Source organism: Metopolophium dirhodum, chromosome 6, assembly GCF_019925205.1.
Source record: "Metopolophium dirhodum isolate CAU chromosome 6, ASM1992520v1, whole genome shotgun sequence".
NCBI lineage: Eukaryota > Metazoa > Arthropoda > Insecta > Hemiptera > Aphididae > Metopolophium > Metopolophium dirhodum.
In genome coordinates this window covers 24,414,859-24,427,617 of record NC_083565.1, presented here as the reverse complement: position 1 = coordinate 24,427,617, position 12,759 = coordinate 24,414,859, and the positions used below count along the sequence as shown (strand labels likewise).

Sequence of the window (12,759 nt, the reverse complement as noted above, 5' to 3'; positions counted from 1 at the left end):
TGCAACGTGTACAGAGCAGTTGGTACCTACCTACCTATAATAACTGATAACTAGTAATAAGTATAATATAATGGTATTATTGCTAATGGCCGATTATAATAATATACAAAAATACAATGAATGCCGAACACGATTTGTTTGCGATGAGAAGGGGTGGGGGAGGGGTGGGTCACGATCATTAAAAATCGCTAAAACAATAATTAATTATTCTCCGATATCGAAGGCGTTCGGGACAATGAATCGTCCATTAACGGATAATATTATTTTAATAACAGGACGCACATTATCGTTGTACGCGCCACGTGATAAGAGCAGTTGTACAACAGTAATAGTAATTATTATATTATGTAGTTACAGCAGCAGCAGGTGTGTCGCATTAATTTAATAATAATTACAAACTCGGAATGCGCAGTGAAATCGTAAACACCTGTTTGTAAGTGCATTATTATACCTACACGCGTCTTGTTAACTAGATATTATAATATAAATGAATGCATAAATACGCTTTATTGTGATAAGCGCATAATATTATACCTACGTGTAGCTACTGAACCTATATACGCGTATCGTGTGTGGGGGAACACTGAAGTCCAGTGACATCGGCGGGCTTATGAAAAAATACAATATTTGAGATACACTTTCCCGCGGTACGAGTAAAATTGCTTTCCAAAATAAATAAATAATAATATAACATCTTCGTAATAATATTATTATACACGACGCGCGACGGGAGCATTAGGAATTGTCAGCTGACACGGCGGCGGCAGACCCGGACGAAAATGTCCGGACAATTATTATTATCATTACGACACGGAAATTATAAGAATATATTTTATGTAGGATTGTACAAGTATTTGCGACTAATGCGAGGTAAGTTCAACGTTTGCGACGGTAACTATACAATATATTATAATATAATTTAATAAATAATATTTATTATTATGGTTTAAATTCCCGACGCTGTCGTTCCCGCTTTAAATCGCGTTACGTTTTTTGTATATTATGTACTCGTCACGGTACGATAATTTTCGTTTCGAACTCTCCTCTCTCTTTCTATTGGTTAAAATTAATTGATGGTCGTTAAATTACACCGCTGCAAATAAAATAGGTAACATATATTATATATTATTATCGTCGTGTATATACATACGCGACGATGCACCGCTGTAAAATCAATTAATCTATCTGTTAGGCATAATATGTTTTTCTGTTTTCATTTCGCCAAATCAACATAGTCGTACCTACACACACGTCATGATGCTTATTGGGCATACGAAATAATGAATACACCAAAATTACTCCGTAATATTGTTTCCGACGAGTATACTTAACATCGACGGCAATTATTATTATATGGTTTGTGAGTCATTAATAAAATGGTCGATACTATATTGTGTATATAATATATTATGTTATTATATAGTTGTACATGCCTTTACGGGAAAACTCTTAATGCCATTTTATAGCCGGAACCACGAGAACGGTTTGGAATGCGTTCGTGTCGTACGCACTTACTCACTATATTCACTTTTCTATTACTCAGATATGATTATCTACTATTATTATACATTCGGTGGATAACTATATAATAACTAGTAATGTACTTGTAACACGCGTTTACAGTTTGTCTGTGTATAGGTACTACTAAATAATGGACTACAACGCAAAATACTTTTACATTCATGAGTATAGGTACTCATCGTGGTGACGAATCTATGCCTATAATATATTATTATCCTATTAAGACATTGGTCTTCGACGATAATATGATTAAGCGAGTGCCCACACATATGTTACCTATACTAGCCATTTCCATAAAAAAGTGAAACACAAGTCGTTCATAATTCTACCCACTATATTATTATGTAAAATTATGTACAGGTTGATTATCTTAAAGGTAAACACTTAATTTCATCGACAAGTATAATAGGTACATATCGAATCTAACGTTTTTGTAAACATTTTTAATACAATATATGATAATAATATTATGAAATTACCTATACAACAATATTTATGAAGTTTTTTTTTTACGGTTTTTATTTTAAGGTTTTTTTCGGAAATTTTTGAGTGACAGCATACATTTATAATTTCATATTCCAAAGCAGGACATTTTTTTGTTCAAAAATAAAAATAACATTTCAAATATTGATTAGTTAGTTTGGTAGGTAGTTATAAACTTTTATACGTGTGTGGCACGGAGGTATAGGTACTCCGCAAAGATGAACTGGTCCTAGTAGACTTCACTCATCTAAACATTAAATAGATTAAATATGCTTATAACTATTATAAGTTATTACATAATTAACATTATAGTTACGTAGTTAATTCACTACTCGTTCGAAACTAGATTTTAAAAAAAAAAAAAACAATTTTTCACAAAAATATTATGCTTGGGAATATGAATTAAAAAAATGTACGAATGCGCCGTCGTTCAAAAAAGTAATAAGTTCCCAATATAAAACAATTTTGTTGGTGAAAATGCTATTTAAGTTTTGAAAACTTTGAAAACGGCTTCATATAGGTATATTATAATCTTCCAAAAAGTAAACATTTTTCGAAAAGTGTTTTACTTTATCTGCACATTATTCACTACTCATGTGGTGCGTGACGAAAGTAGAGAAAATCGTATTGGGATTTAAAAATATCAAACTTATGTTTTATTTTCGTTGCAGTATAATATGGAATCGACAATATACAATACAACATCACCGCGCATTATAATATATATAATATTATAATTAAACACATCCAGATAAGACGTAAAACGTCTTAATTGTCTTTATACGCGTTTTTATGGACGAAAAAACTATGATATAAAACCGCGTGTTTACGAGCAGGAGTTCCGCGTTATTGTGAAAGTCAAGCGCAGAAACGATGAAACGCAACTGCAACAGTACCTATACATGATGGCCATCACGCAGAGATCACGGTTAGTATATTTCGTTTGTTTGATATTTTTCGCTCTCCGTCCGCATTACAATATACCATTATACCTATACACATCCCGAACGCGTATCGGATGTTTTTACAGTCGTCTATAAACGATCTATTGTACCGCGAAATAAAATATATAATAACAGTAAAAAGAAGAAAAAAAAAAATCATCCACAGGGGTCCCGCGCGCTGATCGAGAAAGTGTCTTTTTATTTTTACTCGACGGAATCATAGTAATAATGTTGTTATATTATTGTGTCGTCGACGCAGTTTAATGTCACTATATAACATTATCGTCCCAAACAGTCGACGTACCACCTGTTCACCATACCGATATACCTAGGTATCATTAGGTAACAGTATGTATAAACAATTAAGTCTCTCCGCGGCGCATTGATTCGACGACGACCCTATATATAGGTAGGTACCGAACGTATACCTTAAGTATCTGATTGTTTTATACATTATTTTGATTTTAATTCCGGCTCGATCGGGCGCGCGTGAAACAATCAAATTTATTGTTTGGTTACGCGTACGTTTTGGTATATTATATTATAATGCTATATTAAACAGTCCGGTATTTATAAATTATGATTCATATTAGAACGAATTTTAAAATAAACGAAGGGAATCGCGAATGATCGATGGCTTCTTCGTGCGGTTTTTCAATGCATTTACATGTTTTTTTTTTTTTTTTTTTAAATAACACAATTTTAAAAAGTTTTCGCTAAAATAAGTTAGGTACACGAAAAGGAAGTTGTGAAATACGTGTGCTCAATATACAGTCGGGAAACTGGTGTAATATTTTTGAGAATAAATTTCGATAAGACATTTTCAAATTATCTAAAGACTCTTGTTTTTTGCATGTTCCGAATGAAAAGAGCACAAAACACAAAAATAAGTTTTTTAATTTGAAAGAATGTTCAATTCTAATAGAATAATGGCATAGGTTTAACATTTATACTGACATTATTCAATGAGTTAGGAATAATTTAAATTGGACGCGTTACGTCATTGGGCCGAACTCGTGGTAATTACCTAATCTTATATATATATGTAAATGTTACTCGTTTCACACTATAATTTACCTATCTTTAAAGTATATTTTCTAATTTTTGTTGTACGTATGTGGTGTGTTTTTATGTACTTAAAACATTAGTGGAGACATAATAATAGTTCTAAAGTGTTTAGTTTTTTTGAAATATTTAAAAATTAAAATGCCTATTAAAATAAATCGACACGCTGCCCCGTTGTAAAAGAAACGGAAAATATTTATTTAGTATTTTTAAAAGTAAGAAAATACCAAATTTTACATTAAATTCTGATACTAATATAATTGTCATTAGCACAAAAAATCACATAAAATCACATTCCTTATACATAAACTCGACATAAAAAAAAAAAAAAATGTTTAGGTTGGTCAATCATTGTGTATAAACTAATAACTATAAAGCGATCAACTTTATCACGCCTAAAATAGGCGATTATACCGATCCGCGGTGACGTCCGCGGTTATTCTAGATATCCAAATATCTCCTTAAATAATATTATATATTTTTTTTTAGATTGGATTTTGACAAAATCGTTTTTGGTAGTTCCGATTACAATGATTTAGCATTTAATAATAATTTGAAGAACATTTTTTTTGTAAGCTCCTTCAATTATAGTAAGTACCTTACTTAAATATAATAATATGTTATATATAATGTGGTACTTATGTGTATTTACTATTTACCACAGCGATGTTGTATAATATGGTCTTTAACAAATCAGTTATTTCACATTGGGCACCTATAATATATTAGTTTTTGTTATCACACCGAATTAATAAGAAAAACAATTTTGTAATTTACGTTTTTTTTTTTTGCTGTAAAATATTTTATGAAATAATAATAGTAGCTCGTAGGTACTTATTAACTTCGAAATATAACATTGCATAACGTGTATAAATAAAAACTAATAGCACACACATTTGCGGTATGTTATTATTATGGTCCTAAACAAGTATGTCAAAAAATTAATAATATTATATACGTATAGGTACCATAGGTTAGGTTATATGTATAAACATGACGGGATTTTATTAAAATCGGAGTTTTCGACATAAGCTATATTATAATATGCGCATTGAGTTTGAAAACGCTCATATTTAAAACGGAATTCACAAAAATTATTAAAACAGACTTGTCAAAACTCTATGAAAACCGATCCGTTTGTGATAGTAATATGTAAAATGTTTATTATGTTTCAAGTAAATATAAATTAGGACCATACAAACATATTATTATTACTATTATTATTTATTATGAAGTGGATAATATATAGTTTAATAAACATAAATAATATATCAAATTTAAATTTAAACTATAATATTTCATATTATAATACCTATGTTATTTCGCAAATAAATGTACTTTTCTAAGTAAAAAGTATTCCATTTTAGTTTTAGTCCAGGGATGACAAATATAAATGGACCCTACACAACTTAAAATTTCATAATATTACCCAAATTTAGTTTCTCTCTGGAAAACAAGTTTTAGGGTACGCGCGAACATAATATGAAAATGTATAGAGGTGAAATTCTAAATGTATTATATAAATAACATCGCTTTACATATTCACATGTAAAATGTAGTTTCGCACAGTAGGTACATACAATACATTACGATAAAACGAACAGAAAATAAAATTCAATTTAAATTGCTAACAGCATTTTGTGCAATGGTTAGTGTTTTTATTCAAGTGTAGACATAAAAATTATACATTTATATATACTTTCAATTTTGTAATTTTTGTATAGTTAACTGTATAATATGTAATAAATTATTGCGTAACTATTTTTGTCATCGATTTGCTAGAAAAATATGTCTTATTCATAAAATGTATGATTGAAAAGAAAAAAAAATGCTGATAGATCTTGTATACCTAGATAAATATTTGAATAATTAAACCCCCCAATTAAACCCCCCCAAATAACCGGTTTTATAATTTCGGGAGTAATTTTTTCCGTAATTTGTGTACCATATAGGTACGCTAGATTTGAACATGTTTATTGTGACGATGCATAATATCAATTTTAACGAATGAAAAAAAGCGGGCAAGTATGGATGTCACACTGCTGTAAAGTAGGTCACTAGTGGGTCAATGTATAATGGATTGTATTAAACTTGAATTCAATGTCAATTCAATTCAATATCATATTTTTATTTGTATAAGTATTTTACTTTAAATGAATTGTATAATATCGTTAAACTCCGATTACCAGATACGAGCTTATAGCTCAGTTGGTATTCGTATCAGCTATTATCAATGTATTTTATTGTAATCATTTAACTGTAATTGTTTTGGCTGAACAAATAAATAAATAAATGATATAATATCATTGTATAAGAAAAACGATTCTGAGCGGAGACGGTTTGTCAGTCTGAATATTTTATATTGTAATTAGGTATTTATTATAGCCTGTAAATTATTGAATTAATATTATAATATTATAATTTTTTTTATTCGTTTATACGGTGGTAAGCAATGATAAGCGTTAGAAATTAAAATCCCGTTTTTAGCGGTTTTTCGTAGTTTGTCGGTTGTTTTTCCCGTGGCATTTAATAACTATTGAGAAAATCGAAAAATGACCATTCCATAAAGTACCATAATATCATGTTGAAATCCAAGCACTCCTTCTGGCAGACATTTTGTGTACAGGATGAAAAAAAAATAAACACCATTGTAAAACCACTAGCTTCAGAATCTAAAAATGATTTGTTTACACCCCCCCCCCCCCCCCTCAACATTGTTTCACAAATAATCTAACCGATCTGATTTTCTATGATGCTTTTTTTTTTATTGTTATTTGATGTCTGCAGGTTTGGCCAGTGCCAAACAATCAGCAGAGGTCTCGGAAATTTCTCTTAAATTACATATCGCATCCAATTCTCCGATAGTTTCTGGTCGAGTCGAACCGTGATAAAAAAATCATCGAGTAGGAGCGAAAATAAAACACGTTTTATTAATTTTAATAGAGAAAAATCGTAGGATTTCACCTAAATTACGTTTGTCCGTGTGTTATATTGGAAGTACCAGAACGAAACGGACAAACGGCATCTGCACGTTGGATTCTTCTTTATTGTATTATTATATAAATATGGTATATACCTGCACCCATTTCCCGTTCATTTGTGTTCGGCAATTGAAAATATACAATTTTAATATACAAGTAATAGTGCTATATAATATTATGTACATCGCGGAATGAACTCCCGTGGTTATACCTAGGTACATGCATATATATATATATCGTGTAAACATCTATAGTAGTATAATATTTTGATATGTGTGTGCGAGCTAACGTCACACGTCATAATCAAATTGAAAATCCTGAACACTGCTGCAGATATGTACTGCACGCAGTACATTAATATTACCGTCCAAATGTCCGAAGACTGAGGGTTAATTAATAACACGACGGCGAGTTCGGGGGGTTTTTTGTTCATCAGTGTTATGGAAATGCAGTGAACCCGATTTAACCCTTAAATCGTTAAAAATGTATTAAGTTTATATAAACGAAATGGTCTGATGCATATAACATATACCTATACTCTGAGGTGTGTGTGTGTGTGTGCGTGTGTGTGTGTGCGCGGGTGTGCGGGTGTGCGGGTGAGTGTGTTTTCCGTTCGCGTTTTTTGCCTTCCGAGACCCGGCTAGAGAATATACCCGCCATTATTGTTTCGGGTATGTACGTTTGGGAATAATATTCTCGAAGCAACGGACTTGACGCGCAAACAAAAAATAAATAATAATATATATAATCTCCGTGTATAGTTACTTCGGAGCCAACGTGTGAGCCTTTGAGATATATATATATATATATAGTATATACGACTACCTATATATAGTTACTGCTGTTGCAGATCCGTGTAATCAATATGCAATCTTTTTCGCTCGGTTTTTATATTTATACGTATAAATTGCTATTGTTTATTGATGGCACTTGTGACCCGCGCGAAAAGTCTCGAAAAACCTATTTGGCATAATATAATAATATATAAACGAAATAAAGAATGTGCGGATAAACCTAACCCTGCAGCAGCAGGAAGTGAATTATTGTTGTTTGTTTCTTATTTTTATTTTTATATTATATACGATTTGGTGAAGTAAAAAAGGCGTTTATTTGTTTTGCTAATATACAAACGCCGTCGCAGTTTCGAATATTTGCGTTACTTTTGAAATATCTTTAAGGTCCGCAGTGGCTAGGGTATGGGAGAATGCAACGTTATAATATTATCACGTTGATTTCAGACTTAAAAACATTCCGGATTTTAAACGAGGAATTTAATTTAAGTTAAATTTGATATTTTCAACGTAACTGCAGTTTGACAATCGCAAAATCGGATGATACAACATTGAAATATATATATATATATAATATATGACAATCGTGACATCCGTAATTCGGGGAATAAATTATTTCGATAAAGTGGAGCACCAGTTCCCCGAGGATATGATATTACGGCGATAGTACATAATATGGTTTCTGATTCACTGGAGAACGTGCGGAAAAGAGATTTAAAGTCGTTTGATGTTTTAATTTGTATACGATTTCAACTAATCGTATCTATTGTTGGGTATATTATGGTTTTACATTTGAAACAAATTCGAGAAAAAAAATCGAAAAAAACATTAACATATGATTTTGATAAAATCATATATAATTGCGGTGGTCGACAAATAGCGCCATATCGTATGCGATAATATAATAATATAATATAATAATAATTACGAGTAATACGCGAGTCCAATAATATTGTAATAGTCTCACATTAAGCGATCGGATAAAACAATTTGCATATAATATTGATGCGATGCGCGTCATCTGCAATTTGCATGATATGTAAAATGTGTACACAATATATAGGTACAAAGTGTATTTATTTACACATTATATAATGAACAGGCACTTTACTTTTTTTTCGCCGGCGACCGGATATGCGCAGGAAATCCATTATATTATTATAGCTATATACATGCCCACGCATATGATAGTCGCCAGTGCTGTCCGCACGCCACTGAATATAAATTTCATCAAGAACAACGGCCCAAGAGAGATAGGATATTACACACTGTACCTCTCGTCGTCATGAACGATATTATCAAACATTTCGGTTAACGATAACGTTTTTTTTTTTTTACTAAATGTGTACAAAATGATATGTTTGTAGAAAAGGTATATTATTATGAAATGTATATACTACAGGGTGAATCACCACCGATTTTCCTTTACTAATAAAATTATAAATAGTATAACAATTATTATGTTTTTTGGAACTTTTATGTATATACGTCGTTTTATAATGACCATATCTTTTATTGTTTGGATTTTTATAAGATTTAAGAAGTGTCCGTGGCGATACGAAATTATTTTTGACAACCGACCTTTTTTTTTACTGCAAATGATTTTTTGAAAATGTTTTTGTATTTAAATCAATATTCAAAATAGCATTGTTTCGGAGTTATTGAAATGCATAGACTAAAGACAATATTATAGTACTTAAAATACCAGTACGAAAGTTTTTTTTATATAATATTGAATCTATAGTGTTTATTGTGTCCTACTCTTGGACAATTATTATGCCAAATTATAAAATCTTGATGGATAATATTATTAATTACTAAAACCGTCAAATCATCATAATCTCCATGATATCTTCTAAACCCATTATATCATCAACCTATCAGCCTTATCACGCAAAGTCGGACAATTCAAAACTACTTATTCGAATTTCGATTAAGATAGCTAGATACCTAGGTACATCAACATTTTTTAAAAAGTCGTCTGATCAACAATTCATTAGAAAAAAGAAGTTGGGGTATCGCCTGCACAGGACATCACTCCTTGTATGGTTATAGTATTTGAAAATATGGTCATTAGGTACCCACTTAAAAATTCTAAAAACCAGATTTTGAATAAATGTATTGTTAAAGAAAAACGGGAGTGAGCGTGCTCGGTAAATCACACTGTATATTTTAGTATATCGTAATGGTAATATTGACAAAATACTTAGTTGGTAGAAACTATTAATTTTGACATTATGACATTTTTATGAAAAATCTCGCAAGTAAACTGTACGCGGCAATCCCACTGCGCAGTAACCGAAAAAGGTCTTGATGAACGTTTAGTAAGATATTATATTGAAACGTTGATTTACAACGGTTTATACGTTCGGAAAACATTTCAATTGTGTTATATTATTTTATAAGGCGGATAACTCAAATGTAGTTTGATAAATTAATTAATAAATCATTACGACATTGGCGTTTATTACTGCGTTCAAGTGCGTCCCGAAAGAAAACCCACAGCGGTGCGGGAAAAACTGCGCATTATGTGTATCTACCTATACAAAGTCGAAGTAAGCGAATGTAGTTAAGAAAATAATTAATTAATTGTTTTCGCTCGTTCGTTCTGATTTTCACGTAAAATCACAAAGTATACTCACGTCGTCGCCGCGCGGTAATACTTTTGTATTATAAATTAAATTTCAAGCACACATTCGGTTTATGTTCGGAAATTGTTTTCGGTATACAGAAAACACTATATAATAGGTACTTACATAAGGGTTTTGAGAACTGCGCAGGAAACGAAAATGATTGCGAAAAACAAAAGCGATGTGCATCGTAGAAAATAACAATTTACGCGTATCATGTTATTAGTAAACATTTCCAATGAGGAAATTAATCGTGTAAGTTAAGATGCATATTAGATCGTTGAAAGCTGCTCATTCAATACTATATAATATTATTATAGCGTCGTAGGTATTAAATCCAGCGATGCAAAACCGTAGGTATCTACGCGACGTCTAACTATATTTTGTTTTTAATTTAGTAAACTATTATTAGGTGAGTACTTACGTATAGTTGTTTCAAGTGTATCGTTATTTTAGATTATAATACCAAAGTTATCAACAACGAAATAAATACCGTCATTTACTGTAACTTCGAGTAGCCGAGAATAACTATTGGCGGAGTACTATCGGCGGAGGTAGAAATCGATTTAGCGTGTTGTTTGATTTTTATTTATTGCTTCATTTCAGACATTTTTTTTCGCGGTTTTATACAATTAGGTACCTACCAGCATGGTACACACTACACAATGTTCGTCCAAACATTGCGGTTGATGCGCATAACATATTATGATTATTTTATTACTATATTATTTTTATCAAACCATTTCATTTCACGAACCGTGTCCACTGCAATATAGGTAGGTAGGTGTATAATATTATACACGAGCGAACCAGTTTCCGTCTCCGTAGTTAACATAATAGGTATACTGGTATTATAGGTTAGGTATAGTTATGAGTAGATAGGTACTACGCACGCTCGTTGTCGATTAATAAGTAATAGGTATACGTATTAATAATATTATGGCGAAGGTATATGTAATCAAATTTAAAAAAAAAAAAATAAAAAAGGATTATTATGTCTTTTTGACGGTTCAGGAGTCATAACAGGTCGGTCAAAAACGAGCATAGATGCGTGAATAACATTATTACGACATGTATACAGAGCGATTCACCAAGCATGCTCATCTCCCTTTAATAATGCAGTTTTTCGAATTGTGATTTTTGGAATAAAATAAATATACTTAAATATACTTAAAGGCCATATTTTCAAATTATTAATATTTTGGTACTACTTAAGGAGTGTCCCGCAACGGTGATACAAACTTTAAATTAGAACCCTGTAACTTTATAGGTATTACTGTAAATTATTATTCAGTGACAATTTTTTAAAAACATTTTGATGTAGTAGGTACTTAATAAAAAAGCTGAACGAGTTATTTCTCAATTAATAAAACGTCCTTAAACTGGTTTTACAAAAATATACCTATATTTAGTATTCAATCTTGTAATCGTTATGCTTGGACAATTTTTACAAATTATAAATGATGATAGATTAATATAGATTAATATTAATAACTGAAATGTTCAAATCACCTGTAGCCCGCCCATGTCTTTCAAACACGAACACCCATTATTTTAATGGGGCTATAAATTATCCTTAGTCCACAAAGTAAAATAACTCAAAAACTACTAGTTTGAGTTATGTTCTTAAAGCGTTGAAATTCTCAGAAAAATTATTTGCTAATTAACTTATAGTGGAAAACCGCTGGGTTCTCATTTGAAAAAACCGAAGTTTGTATCCCACAGGACGAACACCTTAAGAAGTAAAAAAAAACATCGCAAGAATTTTTAAATATGGCGTTTAATTATATTTGAAAATATTCAAAATCTCAGATTTTTAATAACTGCTAGCGACCGCGAATTATTTAAGAAAAAAAAGGGGGATGAGCATGTTTGGTAATCACTCTGTACATCACATCAAATGTTCGATCGACATAACAATTTATTATTGTAACAATTTTATGCATAAGGACGAATGATATGATATAATGTCGTTATGAAAACTATTATACTGCGGCTATTATTACAGGTTGGTTTGCGGGGATCAGACACGCGGCCGCGGACGAATCGACGTCGTCTTCGTCCATCCCGGGAGAAAGCGATTCTCCCCTACTATATACACATAACAATGATAATAATAATAATAATAATAAACACGACGGTAAAACGCGTTGTTATTATCATTATTATTATTATAATATTGTGGCGAATATACCCACAGCGACGATACGGACATCTCCGTCTAAAATACCTCTCCCGCGAGACGAGCGAGTTTCCCGCCGTCCCGGCTGCTGCACAGACGGTCATCTGTATCGCATTATATTACTATGTATGCGTTTTCTGTTTTTAAAGTGGTCGTCGCCGG

The 12,759-nt window shown here is 31.4% G+C and overlaps 1 protein-coding gene and 1 long non-coding RNA gene across 2 annotated transcripts in view; one reads left to right on the top strand and one right to left on the bottom strand.

Annotated features, from left to right (window-relative positions):
• LOC132947142 (uncharacterized) overlaps positions 1–3,635 on the top strand; it is a 49,379-nt gene extending 45,744 nt beyond the window's left edge. The window contains exon 5 of the long non-coding RNA XR_009664845.1: positions 2,676–3,635. This is a non-coding gene — a long non-coding RNA (uncharacterized LOC132947142). The remainder of the gene's footprint in view (positions 1–2,675) is intronic.
• The window catches only part of LOC132946910 (coiled-coil domain-containing protein AGAP005037), a 238,621-nt gene that overhangs the window by 114,895 nt on the left and 110,967 nt on the right, over positions 1–12,759 (bottom strand).